Raw genomic sequence first — 22,621 nt, 5'->3', positions numbered from 1 at the left:
CGCGAAAAAGATGACCTTCATTTGTTGTCCGTTCGCTAAATCTCCTTCGAGACGCCTGAGAAAAAAGCTCCAATGCGGTCCTAAAAGCGCCCGTTCCAATAGTAACGTCGCCCACGACATTTCTCCGGGTATCTTGACCGATGATCATCGTGACGTTTTGGTACCGAGGTCTGTTCGAGAAAATTTCCGTGAAACGGGAAGAAGAACAGACAGACGGACGGACGACACGGGGGAGCTCGAAAGAAGCGACGGTTCGTCGAGGTGGCTACCGGAAGAAATGGCTTGAGAAGAAAGATCCATCCGAGGCTTCCCAAGAATGTTAGAGCGATAAACTCCTGTCGGAATCCGGCGGTATCTCTTGCCGGCAGTGTACCTGCTGCACAGGGATGCGCAGGGCATCGCGCCAAACCAGTTTTAAATGCGCTCTTAAATTTCACCAACTTGCGACGAGCCGTAAACCATCTCGGCGGCTCTACCCGGGTTAGGCTCTTGCTGCTCTCGTCGTATTTGGCCGGGCAAAGTACCCGCCAGAATTTCTCCTCCGCGATGGGATCTGCCGGAAGAGGATTCGCCGTTCCGCCCATCGTCCTGCGGATTACGCTTACCTAATCTCGATATCCAGATTTGATCTCTTTCCGTCTTGCTCCGCCGTCTCTCCGTTAACACTTTCTCGTTCTCTTTCTTGCTCCGCTGTTCCTAGTTTCGTCCTCATACTTCTTTCTTCTCGCTAGGCTAGCCTGCGAAATGTCTCGGCTCGGTGAGATCAATGAACCCGTTACATCGATTCTGCGTTCGCGTGTTTAGAACCGTGACGCGATCGCCAATTCTCGGCTGACTTGATGTTACGGTCGCGACGTTAAAATAAAATATTTACGGCGAATCGTTTCACGCGAGGATAAAGACCCCGGGGCGATAAACGATGCGACGACTTACGTCGTGGAGGCCATTCAATTGCGCGGATTAACTCGTCTCGTCTCGGCTTCGTCGACGATACGAGGGAAGCAAACAGGGAGGGGGGGGGGAAGAGGTAGATTTAACAAGGAGGACAATCCCGATTTATCGCGGCCGTGAAGACCGCCAGTTATGAAGCGGCGTAATGAAATCCTCCCCGCGTAGGTATATATGCGCGTCGTATACGTAGCGAGTCCCGTATGAGAGTGCGGTGTACATCTTAATGCCGCAGGCCCATAACAATAACCACCATGAAACGGGCGAGTAGCCTCGGCGGCAATAACACCGTCTGGGTTCTCCGTGCAACACCAGGCAGCAACGTACGCCGGGGCTCTCCTGGATATCTCGAAGCAATTACCGACTAAGAGACTGGGGCCTCGTTAAGGTAATAGTGTCCATTATCTCCGGACATAAGGGAAGAAGTAAACCAGACCCCGAGCCCACCGAGTCCAAATAATCAACGGCATCCTCCGCGAATCGGTGTGTTTGCAGCTGTAATTTCTTCATTATCGAACGACGAATGTTTACCCCCGTAATATGTATATCTTATTATATTTAAAAGTATCGCGCGCGTTTAAGTAATCTATCTTTGTTATATATATATATAAATTTTCAGCGCGCAATATCATTATTAAGTAATATACATTTTCTTAGCCACTTTTGCAAATGTCTAAATATAACGTCGTAATCAGATCGTTACCGATGATTTCGTTGTCGAAGATTTTTCCGAGCCGATACATCCTCATCGTCTGTAGCTTACATCCAAAACGATCGTTCACGCATCATCATAATCGTGATCGAACGGAATTCAATAAGGTGGATCTCAGATCTTAAATTCCGTTAATGGCACGAGCTCTGGGGCCGTTTAGCTTCGGGCGATAGTAATGGGCTTGCATCGTGCTGCGGTTGGAATCGGAGGCGCCATCGAGCGACAGATCCTCTTCTCATCGTCGTCGTCGTCGTCGTCGTCGTCGTCGTCGCATTTTACGGTGCAATCAAGCAACTAATGTCGAATAGATTACGCACGGCATCTGCAAGTAGAGCAGACTGAGAGGCGATAACTAGAGAGGAGAGCGAATCATGATTCGGCGAGGGCTGTCTCGCGCGTCATCGATTGCCAACGATTATCTTTTATGCGAGGTGGCCTTGATCATACGCCTGCTTGAGAAGGCAAAGGAATTTAGATAGAATAACGGCGCGATCGTTTCAGCTCTCTCTGGCTGGGTTAAGTCCTCGAAGCACCGGATAATTAAATAGGAGCCATGTTACCGTGACGCGCCACGGGAAGCTGTCAACCACAAATGAAACTCAAGTTATTATTACTCCGCGAAGAACGGCATTCATATTTCTTTCAGCGAAGAATTAACAATACAACTATTTTTAATTCATTCATAAAAGTTTTATAAATTAAGCAGAATTGAATTATTTCTTAAATAATAATTGCTATTGAAATATTAGTTCTTGATAATAATTTCTATTCAAATTTATGTATATAATTTTATATTATGTATATAAAATTGCTTAATCTCGTTTTTTGCGACAAGAGGAAGAATTCTTAAATTTTTCTACAGTGTTTAATTTCATTACGTTAAAGCAAGGTCTCTCCAAGAGTCATGATTGAAAGATCAAAGTTTATAACCTTTTGATAACGGCATAATATTCTGCTTCTCCATGTTCTGCCGTGCGGAAATAAAAATCGTCCATGACGTCGAAATGGTCTTTAGGGAGTCAGATGGCTGAGAAAATTTAGATACGAAGAAGCCACCGAAGTTGCACCATTTCTCGTTATCGTTAGTTCTATACATTCGTCAGGGGAGCATTTCTGTTAGATACGAAAGATAGGAAAGGGCGAGAGACAAGAAACTACAATATGCATTCTTTCGCAGCATTCGCAACGGGGAGACCGGAAGTGCTCCGTGAAGTCTCTTGGAGCGCGAGTCGTGCTGCCTCGTTATGAAAAAGCTGAGAGCAGATGTCGCCTAATAGAGATATACATGCCCGCGCATGCACACGGTGAACAAGCACGAATCGCTGGAAGAAGTTCGTCGACAACTTGCATTCGATGCACTTGTTAGCGACTGTTCGTGATAGGAGTTGCACGAGGAAAAGATCGGGCCGCGAGGGTGTGAGAGGAGACAACGTCGGAGGAAGAAAAAGAGCAACGACGAGCGAGGAAGTGAGAATGTGGCACGTTCTTCCGAAAGAAATGAACGAGGAGCGAGAAAGAGAGCGATAGGAGAAAAAAGAAGAGAGAGAAGGGATGTAGGAAGAGAGAATGTGCTTCAAGAGAGGAGAGAATTCGTGTAGGAAGAGGGAGAGAGAGAGAGAGAGGGGGAGGGGGGATTTAACGCTTTCTCTTTTTCCTCCGGCTTAGTCCGAGAAAGAAACGAGATGCGCAGGACGAAAGACAGAGCGAAGAAGAGAGCGAAAAGGAGAGAATGGAAGATGCGAACACACGAGCAAGGGGTGGCTGTTGCTGTTGCGGCCGCGGCATTACCTCCGCACCATTAACTCGCAAAACTTTCCGCTTGAATCTTGTTCTCGACTCGGCTCGTCTCCTCTCTACCCACCCTAACCGAATCGCCTTCCTTGCACGACCAAAAAGATCCGCGAATCCGTTCCCTCCCTGTGTGCCACCCCTATCCACCCATACTTTACAAGTGCTACCAGACCGCTGTCGGACCGCCGCCGAACCGCCGGCACTCAGTGCCGTGTGTATCTGACTCCATTTCCAAGTTATCAACATAAATAGTGGCACTGTAAACGACCGTGGTCGAGCGTGCAGGCGTGGGGATGCTTTATGCTCGCCGCCATTAACGCCATGATACAACCACGTCCTCCTCTCCTTCCTACCCTTCTCTTGCTCTCTTTTTCTCTCGTCTTATAGTGATGCCACGCACGCCAGCGCGAGCCAGAATCAGCGGACCAGAGACCACGATGCACGCAGCTGGCCGAACTTTTCCAAGTTTTCGAGTGGAGCTTCCTTCGAGACAGGAAGAAATAACGTTTGCCAAAGTAGTTTCTACGGCGGCTGTGAAAGTCGATTCGCGTTCTAATTTATCGTGCGGCGGATGCACCGCCACCGGGACCTTTAATAATCGTTAGTCGGAATAGACTAACGTATTTCGTGCTAACATCGTGTCGAAAAGTATTGCTAATCGTTTTATATACTTGAAGATACAGTCAAAGAGCATTTTATTGACCCATTTTTTTATTAAAGATCTCTAACTAATTTGCTACGTTCAATTGAATCTGTTTACTTCGATACACACAACATTTATCATTTTTATTTAAGAGCATCAATTATTTTATTTGGTTTTATTATAATTGCCGACTATCAATTATACTTGCTGAAAATCAATTTTTATTCGATATCCTCTTTCTATCTTTTTTTTTCACGTTGCTGATAGTAAAACTCTAGAGAGTAATTACTGCGCGGATTTTTTTACATCGTCCTCAGTCGAAGCACGCCTAGATATACGATGGTGGAAATAATCGTCGTCAATCGAAGTGGTGAAAGATAATCCAGCCGTGCGATCGATACGTGCCACTTTCACGGTACAGACAGTCGGCTGGCTCGAAGATCGTCGCCGTGCCTCGAATAATCCAGAATCCCTGGTATTGCCTTGGTTTTTCTTGGATATGAATCCTGAACCGCTATTCTTTTGTTCGTCTCTTTTTCTCGCATATCCGCCTCCTTTTTTTGTCCCTCCCCTCTTCGGCGTATCTCTCTATCTTCTCCCTCGTTTAATCAAGAAGACCATATCTCGTGTTTGTTCTCTGTTTAGCCTTCTTGCTTCGCTGATTTACCCCATCCTCCATAGACAGTAGAAGATAATCCTTTTCCGCAGGTTTGTCAGTCAGCTAAAGATTGATCAACCATATGAAGCGTGATTACATTAGTTGGATCTTATCAGATTTTCTTGTAACGGAATTACCGCGATGTCTTTTCCAAGACTTACTTATCGCAGCGACTATCGGTCGACCATAGAAGTGTTTCATCACCCAGTTTCGAGCGCACGACGCTCTGTATTCGTCGGAGAACTTCTCCCGTATCCGCCGTATGAAAAGGACGGTTTTGCGTTTCGCGGTATTACTTCGTGCGAGTGCTCCGTCGTCGCGAAAGTAGTATTGCATATTCCGTTTTACGGCGCATAACGGACTCCTCGTACGTCGTATGACGGCCTTGCATTGTGCATTGCACGATCCACCTCTTCCACGCTTTCGTCTTCCAACGAGGGAGATCGATCTACGCCGAAAATGGCACCATTGCATCGCGGTATACTTGATGGAATAGAAGGAGCGGGACGACCCGAGCTTTAGGAGAGAAGTTCTTTCTTCGCATCAAGGCAAAACGATGGCGGTGGAACCGCAGAATTGAAAAATAAGTTTATGCCGGACCGTATACGTGTTCTTTCGTCTTTAGGAGTCATCAAGCTTTATTGTGCCTCGTAGTGTCATAAAGACGGACCCTTGTATACTTTTGCCTGGCGGGAGGATAAACATTTGTGGGAGGGAATTGTATCGTGCGCGATTTCTTTTCTCCGTTCCATCGAAACTTGGATACAATGTCTATTCGATCTCGGACAGAATGATGGACGATACGAGCGGAAAGATGAATCCAATCACACCGAGCTCACCATTTTTATGTTACATTCGAGAAAACAATTTGCTGGAAAGATAACTTTGAAACGAATCTCATTTTCTTCGAATGCAGATTCTTAACTCTTACCGTATTAAGTTTATTATTAATATATCCGAAAATGTATAAGGAAAGAATATTTTGGGGAGAAAAATATTTTCTGTTTTATATGCAAACAAGAAATGTATAAAAATAAAGAAATGGCAGTTTGCATCTTGCTAATTAATATTAATGAAAATAAAACATTATATATAGGGAGTGAGAGTGAAAGATAAGCAGCTATCTCAGTAAATGTTAAAATACACACAGATTGATGCGCGTCGCTCAGGGAAAACTCTTACGTACCTTATATACTCTGTCGAGGATGGCGACAAAGCGAGTAACACGTATGCGAAACGTAGCTATATGTTTGTACTTTGAGTCTGTTCGTATGGTCGACTAATACCTCGGGGAATCGCAAACAGGTATCCGGATTGCCTCGTGTAAGGACGATACAAGGTGTACCGTGTAGTTCTCGGGGCATGACCGTGCGAACTGCGAGGGCACAACCGCAACGCGGGCCACGAAGACGAACCTCACTTCACCGGCCGTTCGCCGAACTGTTATGCTCCCTCTAATTAATTTACGGATCTACGAGATGTTGCCCTCTTTCTCTCTCTCTCTCTCTCTCTCTCTCTCTCTCTCTCTCTCTCTCACTTTCACCCCTCTTGCAGCCCTCTTCTACTCCCTCGATAATTCAACTTCTCTGTGCTCTCGACGCGCGATGTCGTTTCGTTTTCCGTTACGGTGCTTCACGCCGCGTCGGAAAACGAAACGGCCGGCCAATTAACAATGCGAACACGACACCGTGGCACCGGTGCGGCCACCGGCTCCTCCACCTCTTCGTCTCCCTAAGCCGAATTCGTCCGACGGGGATCTGTTTCGCGTATATTTAAATTCCATTATTCATAATGCATGAGGGGCGCGCGAGGAAGAGAGGCCCGCCCGGCCTCAGCACTTTTTTTTCGCTCTCCCCTTTCTCCACCCCTCGGTCCCGAATTAAACAGCCGCGTCGCGGATCTCTGCAGGCGCTGTTTTTTGCCCGGGGTTTTCCGCTACCACCCCACATTACCCTGGCCCCCTGCTATCCCGTGCCAGCCGAAAATGGCAGGCGTCGTCGCGGTGTTTTGCCGGGCGAGGCTCCGCGAGACTCGCCGTGAAAGTTCTCCGTTTTTCTGCCGACGGCGCCGGCGATGCAGGCGATTTTCAAGCGGGTCGTACGCGGACGGAATGCGCTAAAAGAGAGAGAGAAAGATTGCGAGATTTTTCGTCGAGGACACGCAATTACGAGGACAGAGAGAGCGTCTCTTAGCATAAACGAGAACGATAAAGAAATGAGGACGTCTCTATTTCGCGTTTCGCAGTTTCACGATTCTTGAGGAGAGGAGAAACGTGACGCGCGTCATTTCCCTCTCGTCTTTTACTTCCCGACACCCGGACTATGTAAAACTCCGAAATTTACGAGATTTCACGTAAGAATCGCATAAGGAGAGGCTCCATGCTGTCGTAAGTAGAACTCGCCGCTTATCTCCGCTCGAGATGTTATCAGTCACCGCTCGTGGAGTTGTCATGCTATCGCCACGGGGATGGCGTATTTATATAACGCTGGACGCAATTACGCAAATATAGGGCGAACCCGCACGTCCATAAAGAACGTACGTATCTTTACTACGTACGTATCATAATCATTTCTTATCAAGAATTATCTCGCGTCGAATATAAATTGGATGCAATATAGTTTAGCGGCGACTACGACGTAATGGCGGAAATAAGGTCATTTCGACAATGATACGCCGCGAAAAACTGATCATTACGAGATCGATTATCGAATTTTTCGAAAATCTCAGTCGAGCCTTGCATTATCGGGCGCGTATGTCTCTCTTCTCCGAGAATCGCTGAAATAACAATACAGCGATCCGAGTAATGAGAAACCGATAGTAATGCGATATATGTGTCGTGCGATGTCGAGAGATCATACTAAACCAGGTTACCGTTACCCCTTCTGTTCTGCAATGGCAGTCCTTTATCGCAAGCTCGTCATTTTCGCGTTTCGAAGCATCTCATCGCCTGGCAGTGTAACTATTCGCCTTTCTTTTTATCGCTCTTATTTCCGACCAGCGTATCTTACGAGCATCGTATGTATCTTCATGGTAAGGTAAAATATATAGACACGACACTTTCGAAACATCTGTTGCACCCTGTTATTTTCCATTTTGAAAAATGAGGCGCTAGTGATTTTATTGAAATTTTATCGCTCCATGATTTCTGCTTCGCGATTAATATAATTGATTTATACATAATGAGTAGGAGAGATTAACATATCACTGTACGTATAAATGATTATCTCGTAATAACGTTTTAAATTACTCCCCGCAGTCGCGCACGAATAAAATTATTGTCATCGATACTTACATCGTTATAATTTTGCAATTAATAATTATAATTAATTATTTCACGTAATACGACGTTAATGACAGGAAACATTGATCTGTTTATTTCTCGGAGAGAACTATGCGTTTTAATTTAAGCCTTCACTTTTAGAGATTATGCTACAGAAATGCCGCCGACTTCAATTTGAAGTATTTCAGTTACTAGCTAGTGGACATTAACTATGGAAGTAAAATCTGAGAATATCGCAACATCGAATGAAATGACCTCTCCCAAGACGCTTGGGACTCGCTTGAATTCCAGTATGGAGAAGTCCGCCGGGAAATGAGCCTCGACCCACCCCCACTACTTCCAATTAAAAGTTACGCTGCTGTTGAATCAGAGTTAATGAAGGAAATAGAGAAACTACAGAATGGCCGACCCTGTCCCCCATTCTGGCCCTTCGCCCATCGTATCACGTTTCCGTTCATTGATTTCTTTTTTCTTTCTTCTTCCTGACTACTTTCTCTACTTCTCCCTCTCTTTCTCTCTCTCTCTTTCTCTTTCTTTTACTCCATCACACAGACATTCTATCCCTTTTCGACAAAAGAAATAAAAAACATAAAGGAAAGCATCTTGAATGCGTCCGCGCTGCGTCAACACCACATAGCAATCTTCGCAGAAATGTCTGCTATCAAATAAACAATGTAGTTCGACTTTCGCTTTCTATGGAATTCCTTTTTCTCTTTCGCAATTAAAGTGCATCTATTATCCTATGAAGAAGAAAAAAAACTTTTAATGCCGACTGTACCGACTACCTTCGCGACTGCCTAACTTCCAGCGCACCAGCTTCACAGGATTTAATAGACCGACGATAAAGCTATTAGTCTTTATTAATTTCTAATTAGAGCGTAAAAGTTTAACGCGTTGAAAGTGCTCTTAAACTTTTCTCTGAACTGTACGTGCTGTCAGTGGTTTAGTATACGGCAGGTCATTCTTTCAAGATTACGCTCATAGCCGCGTTAAACGTTAATACATAGAGAAAAATTCTCGGGATCCTTGTATTGACGAATTGATGTATTTTTAAAGTAGAGCTTTTTTTTCCTGTGTTTTTCCTGTGTGTACGTAAAAGCGTTGATGGGACTAATCTCAAATATTAGTTCGACTTTCCTGATATTTCTTCGCGGGGCGCACAGTCTTTTATTCTCCATCTACGACGTTTCTCTCGGGCTTGACTTCGACCTCTTCCACTTTCAAGGAATACGATTCTTTCCTTCTTTAGATCGTCGAAAGCCTTGGCGATTCTCTATTTATTTAATACAGCTGTGCTAGCTACTAGGATTCGTCCAACCTTATACTCCGTTCTCCGACGAACTTAGGAGATACGGCGGCAGACAACGCCCAAGAGTACGAGTAACATCCACACAGAAAGGAAGTCTTTTGTCGTTGCTGCTTTCTTATTTACCCCAGTCCAATTGTACCGGTAGTCGTGCATCAAATAACGCCGCGGATATATCAAGGCACTTTGACCTGCCTTTTGACCGACGCCAAAAAACCAAATCTCGCCGTGTCTCGGGTTAAATTTTCACGCTACGCCGACGCCTGCTCCTTTGTGCTGCGCCGAATCGTTGTTTGACTAGCTTGCAGATACGTATGAATATACAGTAACAGCGAGAGATACCTGCACGAGCGATGTCTCCCTCGTGGCCGCAGCGAAAGAATCTCCCTGACGATGCTTGCAGACGGCAGACCGTTCGCAGCTCCTGCACGAGATGCGCCGTGATTTTTTTGTTTTCCTCCGCAATGCACATCCGCGGTTCTCTGCTACGGATAAACTGAAAATACAAAAACGTTACAAATGAGCTTTTATTAAATCTACTACTTCATGTGCTACCTATACAGAGAGAAAAGCGCATGTGTGTCCAACAGTTTTTATTTCTTTCCTAACAATAAAATCTTTAAATTCCATTAGATTTTTCTTTTACGCAATATGATGTAATAAAGCTTTATTATTTATTCTTCCATTTTTCGGAAAATTGTCTATATATTGTATATACAGCAAAATTAATTTTTTGTTTCTTTAGTTTAATTTTTTGACATAAAAGATTAATAAAATAATGGTCTGCAATATAATTTTTTTTCTTTCATAATAACAAGATAAATGTATAAAAGATTAAGATTTTCCAACAAACTATACCTATCTTTTTACTAGCTTATACTAAATCTGGCCTTGCTTAAGAGGGAGTAATTAAATTATTATCAGAGCTCATGATTAAACCGATACACCGTTATATAGAATTTTTGCGGTCGATCTCACGAGAGAATGATCGAGACCGCGTATAAATCGAGCAAATTTCGCGTTTAAAAGATGGAATTTGTAGCAAAGAACTTTCGATGTGTACGTGTAATCCAGATGGAAGAGAAGATTGAGGCTCTTTCGTGCGATACCGGCGAGGGCGCTTGTCAGAGGAGGAAAGAAATGGCAATGCGAAGGATACGAAAAGTAAAAGAGGTGAAGGGTATTGGTAAACACTGTACAACTCTTGCCTTTTCTTCTTTTTTTGCCGTCTATGCGAAGGATTATTCCATAATCCAAATACTATAAATACCAGACCAGTTCCGTGCTACGCTGCAACTCATCCCCCTGGATAAGAGTCTTAAATAAATAGAGCGCGAATGTTGCTTCATGTTGTTTGCTCTGCACGAACGAGGATCTTATCTACGGGGTTTTAATACGCTACATGTAGACATGTGGGAGGAAAAATATAACGCGAAAGCTTTTGGAATTAATTGTTGCTTTAAGGGAACAAAATTGAGAACGTTAAATAGAACGAGTAAATGGAACGAAGTACCACGAGTATAATCGAGAAATCAAGAGAATTTAGAAGATAGTTTTTGGACGGATCTCACTCCTCTCTCTTTCCATAAACTTGGCGTATCGCGGCCAATTTCGATACTGACGAAGACGGTGGTACATCTTCACGTAACTCGATATCAGCCGTCGAATTCGCTTTTCGTTTCGTCCATTATCCGATACCGTTTCGTCGCGGCTGAAGCCGAGTCAAGTGTTCCTTTTTCACTGCTTCATGGTAGTATGAGTTTTTCCACTGACGTGTATTTCAATTGTGTTCGTCATTTATTTTATTAGTATCATTTTAGCTTACATAAACGCGCATCTGAAATATTTTCCAATACGTTTGATTGTTAAAAAGAGACCATTTAAATATTCGCGAGATATTTTATAGCGAAAAAACAATGTATAAACTTCAAAATTTACTACAGCTTATTTTTAACTTGAAACTTGATTAATATTTACGGGAAAATTTTACTCTTCTTCCCTTACTATGAAGAGCTCTCTATGTGTTATGATCACTAGCGGATCCTGACCTCGATAATGGGGGGGGGGGGGATTTGCAAAATTATTTTATTTAATATTTTTAGTTTCATGATTAGCTTTTATTCCAGGATTAACGACGTCGATAGCTCTTTAATGTTTGTTTTTCTTTATTTATATTTTTTAAACAAATTTAGCAAAACTGTTTCTTTTAATTTGCAAGGGCGGGGGGGGTTAACCCCCCCCCCCAGGATCCGCCAGTGTATATATATATATATATATATATATATATATATATAATATAGATATAAAGAATTTCACCTAATTATTTTCGTGCAACGAAATTATCTCATTATTTCGTCCTATGTCTGACTTAATCTATACTTAACTCCTTGAATGTGTAATGGGTATAATTTCCAGTGTATCTTATACATACATATTGTATATATTATATATATATAAAGAATTTCGCCTAATTATTTTCGTGCAACGAAATTATCTCATCATTTCGTCCTATGTCTGACTTAATCTACACGTAACTCCTTGAATGCGTAATGAGTATAATTTACAGTGTATCTTATACATACATATTGTATATATTATATATATATATATATATATATATATATATATATAAAGAATTTCGCCTAATTATTTTTGTGCAACGAAATTATCTCATCATTTTATCCTATGTCTGACTTAATCTAAACTTAACTCCTTGAATGCGTAATGAGTATAATTTCCAGTGTATCATATACTTTTATATATATATATATATATAAAATATATATATATATATATATAAAATATATATATATATATATATGTATAAGATACACTGTAAATTATACTCATTACGCATTCAAGGAGTTAAGTTTAGATTAAGTCAGACATAGGACGAAATGATGAGATAATTTCGTTGCATGAAAATAATTAAGCGAAATTCTTTATATCTATATAATACATTATATATATATATATATATATATATATATATATATATAAGTATAAGATACACTGGAAATTATATTCATTACGCATTCAAGGAGTTAAGTGTAGATTAAGTCAGACATAGGACGAAATGATGAGATAATTTCGTTGCACGAAAATAATTAGGCGAAATTCTTTATATATATAATATATATATATATATATATATAAGTATGAGATACACTGTAAATTATACTCATTACGCATTCAAGGAGTTAAGTTTAGATTAAGTCAGACATAGGACGAAATGATGAGATAATTTCGTTGCACGAAAATAATTAGGCGAAATTCTTTATATATATAATATATATATATATATATATATATATATATATATATAAAAGTATGAGATACACTGTAAATTATACTCATTACGCATTCAAGGAGTTAAGTTTAGATTAAGTCAGACATAGGATGAAATGATGAGATAATTTCGTTGCACGAAAATAATTAGGCGAAATTCTTTATATATATATAATATATACAATATGTATGTATAAGATACACTGTAAATTATACTTATTACGCATTCAAGGAATTAAGTTTAGATTAAGTCAGACATAGGATGAAATGATGAGATAATTTCATGCACGAAAATAATTAGGCGACATTCTTTATATATATAATATATATATATATATATATATATATATATATATATAAGTATAAGATACACTGTAAATTATACTCATTACGCATTCAAGGAGTTAAGTGTAGATTAAGTCAGACATAGGATGAAATGATGAGATAATTTCATGCACGAAAATAATTAGGCGAAATTCTTTATATCTATATAATATATACAATATGTATGTATAAGATGCACTGTAAATTATACTCATTATGCATTCAAGGAGTTAAGTGTAGATTAAGTCAGACATAGGACGAAATGATGATAATTTCGTTGCACGAAAATAATTAGGCGAAATTCTTTATATCTATATAATATATACAATATGTATGTATAAGATACACTGTAAATTATACTCATTACGCATTCAAGGAATTAAGTATAGATTAAGTCAGATATAGGACGAAATGATGAGATAATTTTGTTGTACAAAAATAATTAGGCGAAATTCTTTGTATCTATATAATATATATCATATGTCTGACTTAATCTGTACTTAACTCCTTGAATGCGTAATGAGTATAATTTACAGTGTATCTTATACTTATATATATACACTAGCGGATTTTGACGTCGATAGCTCTTTAATGTTTGTTTTTCTTTATTTATATTTTTTAAACAAATTTAGCAAAACTGTTTCTTTTAATTTGTAAGAGGGGGTTTTAACCCCCCCCCCCCCAGGATCCGCCATTGTTATGATATATGCACACGAGGATACGCGGTAATTTGGTCTACTTTTACGCTGACATTTTCTACTCTTCCACCTGAGACACGCGAGTAGCAATTTTATGTCATACGGATACTAAGTAATGTTTATGGGTCAGCGCGTGCCGCTGCCATAAACGTATACAACCGTTCCTCCTGACGCGTAGGTTGCCTCGGCAAAAAAAAAAAAAAAAACATTTCGGTAGCAGTAAATATCCGTAAAGTATGGTCTCATATTTTGAAAGGCGGAAGAAGCCACCACTCTGGCACGCCCTCTCCTCTCGCCCTCTCTTCCTCTTCATCTTTGTCTGTTCATTCTCTCGCCGCCCTTTTTCCACCCTCTAGAGAAGCTAGCAACACCCCGGCGTAGAAATGCAACGCGCTGAGAAAGTAGCCTTTGGCTCTGGACTGGATAATGTAGGTGCCGCTCCTGTACCCCGCTTGTAATATACTCACAGAGCTCCAGTCGCTGGTTCGCGGTCCCTACAAAGGCATCGTATTATTTAAAGCTCTTTTCTTTGTCCACGGCATTTCCTATTCCCCGGCTGCTCTCCGAGCTTATCGCTAATAATGTATGGCGCGAGCAAACAATGGCCATCAGCGCGCCGTGCTCAGGATCGAATCGGTCACACGACGCTAGGTGTTCTTGTCCGTGCCAAAACCACCTTTCCCCCTCGTCTCTTTCTCCTCCTCTCTTCTCCTGGCGTTGCGGCGACGAAGACTTTGAAATTTCTCGCAACATACATATATAGAAGCCGACAGGAATTGCGATAAATTGCAACATCGGTCGCTCGTGTTGCATCGAGATATCTCGATGTTCTTGCAAACGTCTGTGGATATTTGCGATGCAGCTACGGTCGCTACGACGGGTACGTAGGATAGATAGATATAGGTATTGCGCGTTCGATTTTGCCGATCATCCCTGTGTATCAAATAGACTCGGTTCGGGTCACCAACACTGGAGCGAGGCATCCCCGCCAGTATCTGCAAGCGGGCTGTAATTCGCCCAAGCTGCTGAGTACTCTCGATAATTCTGGAACGTGCGATGCATCGAATCCGTATGCGCGCACTAACAGGCATCTCTCTATGCAACTAGATAAACCTAGTTACAAGCCCGGAATCTGCGGCATGCACAAATGCAAGCTGCATTCGACGTGTTGTATCGAATTGAGGTGGCTCTGGCACGCGTGATTTTTATCTTGTAAGATTGTATCGGACGACGAGAGAAAAGTCAAAGGGGGATCGCTAATAAATTTATTATCTCTCGGCAAACATCGCGGTTTTACAATATTGTCGAGCACATATCGTTTCCGCGCAAACCTTTGTTGTATAATATATATCTGTTTGAGCAATTGCGAGGTCCGTCGCGTGCCTGGCAGTCCCATTCCTATCGCCGAGCGAAAAAGTTCGCCGTAGATATGAAACCTCGTCCAGGTTTACCTTGTGTCTGGCTTTGTAAACTGTGGATAGGGCGTGTGTACACATATCATTGAGTGTGACTCGAAATCGAAGCAGCTCCCCGGACGTGACATAGAGACATAACGAACCGTGACGAATATTTTCGGGACACCTCTCCGTCCTTTCGCCTTGTTATTTATTTATTATTAACGCTTGTCTCGATAGATTATTTTCAGCCGCGATGCCACACCGCTCGTATAATCCGTCGCTCATCAATTTTTTTTCGATAAGGAGATAGCGCGATTTTGTTGAACGTATACGATACGTATGCGATGTTCCTGATAAAAAAGCGGAATACCTTTGAAACCCCGTTCGCTTTTATTGAGACAGACTGCGTTGCCGCGTGCGAATTTTGGATTTTCGGACGCGCGCTTCCGGACAGGGAAAAAAGAGCCCGACGTTCGTTGACGTAACACACGAATGAATTCCACCGAGCACCAAAAATTCGTGCTCTTGAAGCTCTCGCGCGCGGCCGTCCCAAAAAATAATGGAAACATTTATACTCGCGAAGGGGGAGGGGAAGGGAGAAATGCGCTACGATAATATTTTTTAACTGTAAAAATATACGCGCGCAAAACTCGCAGCGCTACGCGAACAAATATATATTTATTTTCTCTTTTTTTTTGCGCAAGGTATAAACAGCACCGGGCTGTTGCATCATAATCTTATGGTCGGTTAACGTGCGCGTATTATTTTGTCCGATGTTTATTTCGCGAGCATACGCTTTTGTTTCGTTTAGATTAATGAATAACTATCCCCCTACATGCTTTAATAAATTCCTCTCATATATTTAAATTGCGCTTGATCGTGACGCTTTTGTGTGCCAACTAACGTCACGTTGTATTATTGGCGATTATATTGCGTGCACCCCCTCCCCCTCAACTATCACATAGCGAACATGAATGCGGCATTTGATGCGATTGATACGTGCAAACGATAACTTTTCGCAATAAAATTTTGGCGGCGAATAGAGAAACAATCGCGATTCTATTTCCACGTATATTCCATTCTCTTCCGCGTTTGCCATACATTCTTATCATACGTAACACCTGTCGATTTCCTCAAACATGTGCATTTTGCATGCGCATAAAAACGTACGCACGTGCATAAGTGGAAGAGAAAAAGAGGCATGAATATATTAATTTATACTGACGTTATAGAGATTAAATATTTGTTTTTTGTTTAGCCTAGCTTTTTTTTTCCTTCGCGCCCAGAGTAATAAAATAAGGAAAATTTCATGTTCGCGACGTCTCATAAAAAGTTTGACCGTTAGGTACCACGTGACTTTTACGGTCAACCCTCGTGAAACATCGAATCGCCTTATTTTACGAGTCACAGATATCGTATCGTCCACACGACGATACGAAAGCAGCGAGCAGCTCCCCGCGGAGCTTAACCATATTCATCTTATTTGATGCGGTACTAAAGCAGAATTGTTAGAGCCATTTCGATCTCCGTGTTTCGTCCAAATGGACAGGATATGACTGATATATGCATTAATGTGACAAATAAATTTTGCATAAGATAATATTGCTCTTTTTCTCTCTCTCTCTCTCTCTCTCTCTCTCTCTTCGCGAAAGTATTTTCACGTTCGTGTATTCTGTCATTCCGTCGGTGTGTCGCTCTTCCATCTTAATCAGACGTAATGAATATTCACGCGTCATAGCGCGCACAGTGACATATGAAACATAAATATTCTATATTCCATATTGATTATGAAGCGAGAGCCTCGAGCAAGACTTCTGAGATTTGCGCGAAACTCAACCATCTCTGGCGTGATACGCGGGGGGAAGGTAGGGGGTGAAACCCGCGAAGGCGGTAAAACCGAATTCGCCGAAGCCGATGGGATTTCACGGACTTTCCGCCGACGCTATGATAACCGTGTTGGTTACCTTCTGCACCATCTAACGGTACATCCCAGGGCTCCAGGAACGATGGGCAGGCGGAGAAAATCCAATTGGCAAATTCCTGAGCGTCACTGGACCGCGAAATGGGGTGGCGGGCGCGGCCGCTGCTACTTCCATCTCTCGGGGTAGCGATTGTGACGATGGTGAGATGCGAAGAGGGCTTATAAATTGCATACGATAGCGCTAACCTCCGCTATCCACCGCGCCCACGTGTCCGGCCAAGATTGCGCTTCAACCCCTCCAATTGATTTATTTAATACCGCGGTTCGCCCGCTCGAGGAAAGAAGAGAAAATAAGAGAACCGACCGGATAGAGATCGGGGAAGATTTTCTCGATCCTCGCAAATCAATTGGGAGGGTACGCGGTTGCGTGTATACTCGATGAAATAATGTACGCAGGATACACGTTAGATAAGGGACATTAGTATTAAAGGAGATTGATGCTTATTTTTTTTTTATATTACACTCGTACATCATCTCGATCTTCTCACGATACGTAATACTTTAGTGATATCGCGGAAGTTAACGCGGGATCGGAGCTACACTACATCATCCGCATATTCTTAAATTATACTCGACCGCCCGCGTAGTCTGCGGAGCAAAAATTTGCACTCGCTTCTACCACGTCGCGTTTTATTTGCAACATGGTAACGGTTCCGGAGCCATTGTATCTTGCCGCGAGATAAAATTTGGCACGCGTTACGAATCCCCCACCTCGGGTCGGCTAGGTGTCGATGAGCCTGTGTTGGTTCCGAAGGAAATATCAAGTGGCAGCAAGATGGCGAAGAGAGAGAGAAACAGCCTCGCCGTGGATTGGGCTGGATAGCTCGCCCGCGCCGGGTCCATCTGGAACGGGCTTAAGAGTAACCTGCTGGACAGATTGGAGTTTCTTGGCCCCTTACCAAGGAAGAGAAAAGCGGAGAGTGGCGGCGAGAGCGTAGCAGTTGCCGCCGCCGATGTCGATGATGGTGCGGGATGTGCTGGCGTAGAAGATGGCGTGAGTAGGAAGGAAGCGAACGAGGTGAAGGGGGAAATAGGGAGGAAAAGGAGGGATCGTCGGGCGTGTGGGGAAACCGGTAGCACATGGCCCGGTGCCTACGTGCACACCGGTATCGCTTGGCCCTTGCGGCGAACTGGGATCGGCGTATTTACCTACATTGAATCTCTGCCAACCTACAATTACCGGTTACCCATCCTTCCTCGAACTCGGCTGCTTGCTCGCTCGACGATGCCTCTATGCCAAATTCACGAGGTTCGCGTGATGCTAGGTGAATCTGCATAAAGTGTTCATTCGCCGTGGAGCGAGCGCGTGGGCTGGTGAGAACAATGATGGAACAATCCGTCGATTTCCCCCCCACAGTTTGCTCGTGAAAATCGACGGCCAATTTTTCGAGAAGAGCGAAACGCAGGAGAGATGACGAGAGAGAATAGACCCGGATGAAAAAATGCACGCGACCGTAAACGCGAGCCATTCTCTCACTAGATGTAGATTATCGCGAAGAGATAACCGGCGCTATTAAAACTTTTAATCTCGAGAAATGTGACGAGGTACGACGAGAAATATCAGTTACTTCGCGTGGAGAAACGTCAGAGCGTTACTGAAAATCTGGCTCGAGGAAGACCGTGCAAGTTCCTTCGTCGACGTATCTATCGATATATGAACTTTTACGGTTGTCGGAAGAGAGCCGCGAGAAATCGGGTCTGCACCGCCGATGAACGCATTACCTACGTATCATCGATTTATCCGCACGAACGGGACGGCGGAATTTCGACGCCTCGTTTTCAGTTTTATCGACGACCCGGTTATTCGACGTGCGAGCGGTCGTGCTTAACAATTCATAAAGTCGTCGTCGGTCGATAGTTGCCCGTATCATCCGGCTCCATCTCGTAATGCTAACGCGTTGACCTCGGTCAACTTCTGTTCTGCCGGACTCCGGTGATGGGAGCAGTGATGGTGGTGGTGACTGCGGTCGCGGCGACGTCGTCGCTTGGAGATTGAAACAAATATTTTACGAAGGCTCCGGAGTTACGGCGATAATAATTAAAAGGTGGTCCTGGCACGCTGTCCTTCCGACTGGTGCTCGTCGACTGTAAAGTCGGGCGCCAGATATTACCGTCCTGCCGACGGTGCCAGTCTCGAGAGGCTTTGATGTCCGCGGCCTTCCCTTCGAGTCTAAACTTCAATTATAGAACGACGACTTCGGAAAAGTTCCAAGTCAGAGCCGAGTGAGCTACGACTTAAATAAATATGCTTGAGATTTTATGACACTCGCGACAACACCAATATCTTTAGAAATTTATTATACATCTGTATAATAATTTAGTTAGCAGACTCCTAACGTATATGTTTGTATTGGCAATAAAAAAAGATTAAAATGGATATGGGCACGAAGGAGAAATTGAATACGTTGTATTTTATGTCCGATATACCTCGATAGGAGAATTTGACGACGAATATAAAGAAAGGAAGCATGGCGCGAGTGTGTGTTGAGTATCCTTCTTTGCATCGTATTTTGCATCTAAATTTGTGCGGAATTGGGTTATCCCCTTGGAAATTGATAGAGCTTCACAAACTCATCATATAGCTGGAAGGGTCTGATCTAAATTATGGCGAAAATCCGCCGAAAGCGTAGAACCTTTACCAGGCCGACCATCTCTACCGTTGACCTGATTCAAAACTTTTTAGTTTTGTTACCACATTCTACACATGAATTCAGGAATACAGATTTCTCTCTCTTTCTACATTTTATAAATATTTTATAACTAAAATTATGATGAAAGTACGATAAAAAGTAAAGGTATAATAAAATATATTAGTTTATAGCCGACATTTGAATGATTAAAATGTTTAATACTTCTTAACTTTTCTAAATTTGATTTTAATATAAATCAAATGTAAAAGTAATAATAATTATTAAAACATTATTATCATACATCCATCTTGTCGAATAACATTTAATACATTTAATAACACACTCAATATTATTGCACTACGTCTCCTTTCTCGTAAAAGAATAAATTTGCAAAGCTTATTCGCGCGCGGGCAAAATGCCTCAATCATTTCGACGGCGACTATAACATGCGATTGAACGTAGCGAGGCGATTCATCGTGCATTTTCCATCGCGCCTTAAACCTTACAGCACGACCTTAAAGTCTCGCTCAAACGACCTCACGGGCTTACTCAGGACGTATCGTGCTGGTTCCAGTTATCGAGGATCATTTTCAGCCCCCTAAGGGATCAGGCGAGAGCGGGGGCTTAAAGCGAAACGAATCGCCGTCGATACACCCCCCATACGAGAAGCGGAATCCTTTTTGCCCGCGATACAACAGGGATACGATCGCGGCCGGTGGAGGTTTCGAAATTGCCGCAGAGACGGATTATTTCCCTTTGTTCCGCGTACGTTCTCGCGCGATAGCGTCGTTATCTCGCGCCGCGGAATAATCAGAGGGTAATACGTACGTGTATTAGCCGCAAATAGCCTATCTCTCTTTCTCTCTTCGGGCGCGTTTATCGCGCCGACCTGTTTCGCCGCTAATTCTTTTAGCCGTTCCATTCGCGCACGTCTGGATATATATTACATCTTCGTTTATTCCCATAAAATGGATTATTTCCTTTACTGACTAAATTAACAGCGGGATATACGAAGGGATAAATCTTTCGCGAATTAAAGTAGCAGTCAGAAAATGCGCGCTGCTCTCGTAGCTTTGTAGGCGCATTTCTCGGGGAGAACGTTTTATTCAAATCTACGTCTTGTAAAATGTAAAAACTTTTATTCGGTTAACCCAGTTTTGAGTTAACGAGATCTTTTTTTCAACTACTACATTTGACTTTTTTTTTTTTTTTTTTTTTGCGAATATTATAATCGAATAATTTCTTCGAAGATGTGTCGCAATGTGTTTACTGATTACATAAATATACGTGTATATCGTCATCGAGGAAACAGAAAACGAAAATGCACAGGACCAAAATATGAAAGAGAGAAAATATCTTTTCATTCGGTGCGAATAAATTTGACAGCCTCTTCGCGTCTCTTAGCAGCAGGCACGGTACGGTTTATATGTGTACGCGCACGTACACATTGCACGTATTTCGTCGAAAGCCCCGTTTCTGTATAGCTTGGAATACGTTAGTCGCGAAACAGATTGTCGTACTGTCGTGTAGTTGCGCCGCCGACGTACGGAATTGTTCGTATTTGTCAGGAACCGACGACACGGTAGTTGCAGGGGAACTCGTTTCGGATTGAAGCCAGCTTTGCCTTAAAGAACACGAATGGAGCCGCGATTCGTGCGGAATTTTAAATCGTCGGACCATGAAGCAATGACGAAAAATAGACTACGCGTAAGAAAAAGGAGAGAGAGAGTTTCTCCCAATGTTTTTTTTTTACATAAATACGATTATGACGCAAATAGTAATTTTACCTTCGTGGCATTTGATACCGTCACTTTATTTCTAGCGAAGACGTGTGTTGCACGACGTGTACGTGCTTGTAGAATTTACTCGTAAAATATCCCGGCGAAGAGAAGTATATACAGAAGTCATTTCCCCGGAGAATCCTGTTTATGATCACTCTCGAGTTATATATGTCGTATAAAGCATGCCACATACTTTTTCAGCGACGCGGCGCTCTATACGAGACAGTCAAGACACACATGAGGTATAGACCTAGGGTTACTCTTGCAACCTAGTCAGCTTAGGATCGGGTTGAAATGGTAATACAATTTATCTTTGCGAAAGAAGCGGTTGAAATCATATGCAGGTCTCGGGTCGAGATCTATTCGACGCGTTTATTAAGTCACCAGTTGCGCGCAAGCTGCGATGAGCACGATGTGTCCCGAAAATCCGTCACTTTTACGACCGCTGGTGTCTTTTATCGATAAGTAGTTCATATACGAGCATACGTGCCTCCCTTCCGTGCACTATACTTTACCCTATGGCAATATGAGGATGGGTCCCGGGTCGGGCGGCGATAGTCGCTTTATGCAAAGAGCGAGAGAGAGAGCTGTTCGTACCCTCGTATCTTTTCATATATCTTTCGTATATAGGGGACACGGTACGCACTCGTGATTATTTAAACGGTTACGGGCCTTTCGGGCGATATAATTTCTTCAATATTTCAGCTCCCATTGGAGCGGGGCGCCGGCCGCTAAAAGACCCCCCCCCCCCCGCGAAGGTTGGCAGACTTCCACGTCGTCACCACAAAACTCCTTCATCCGGGTGCGGCGCGGCACCAGTGATTTCGAGGAAACCGCGCCATTTCGCATGCATAATACATTCTAATAGCTCCGGTATCCCTCCCGCCCGGCGTCGAATCAGCCACCGCGACCGAAAAGAACGTAGAACACGATCATTTCGCTCCCTTGTTCTCTTCCTGCGCGAACGACTTCTTCGCCGACGCGGTAGTCGAAGCCGCTCCTTGCCAAACGTCATCATCCGAATGTCCTTGGTCCTCGAAGACTGCGTCTTCGACGTTCGCGAGACACTGCTGACGATATACCCTGGGTTTCTCTTCGAGCTCGTTCCACGTTGATCGCCCGCCTTAATCTATATTGTGCTGACGTCTGCCGAGAGATCGTTCTGTCCTCGTGTCGCCGTATTA

At 43.0% G+C, this 22,621-nt stretch overlaps 1 protein-coding gene and 1 long non-coding RNA gene across 15 annotated transcripts in view; one reads left to right on the top strand and one right to left on the bottom strand.

Annotated features, from left to right (window-relative positions):
* The window catches only part of Bru3 (CUGBP Elav-like family member bruno 3), a 578,576-nt gene that overhangs the window by 102,432 nt on the left and 453,523 nt on the right, over nt 1-22,621 (top strand). The window lies entirely within an intron of this gene.
* The window catches only part of LOC145949103 (uncharacterized), a 60,667-nt gene that overhangs the window by 2,880 nt on the left and 35,166 nt on the right, over nt 1-22,621 (bottom strand). Inside the window, exon 2 of the long non-coding RNA XR_014427546.1 lies at nt 9,681-9,834. This is a non-coding gene — a long non-coding RNA (uncharacterized LOC145949103). The remainder of the gene's footprint in view (nt 1-9,680; nt 9,835-22,621) is intronic.

Source organism: Prenolepis imparis, unplaced genomic scaffold (genome assembly GCF_030444845.1).
Source record: "Prenolepis imparis isolate NDT839.2.m4 unplaced genomic scaffold, iyPreImpa1.0 SCAF_2, whole genome shotgun sequence".
NCBI lineage: Eukaryota > Metazoa > Arthropoda > Insecta > Hymenoptera > Formicidae > Prenolepis > Prenolepis imparis.
The sequence above is the reverse complement of the archived record's forward strand: the minus strand, read 5'-3'. Positions and strand labels throughout refer to the sequence as shown.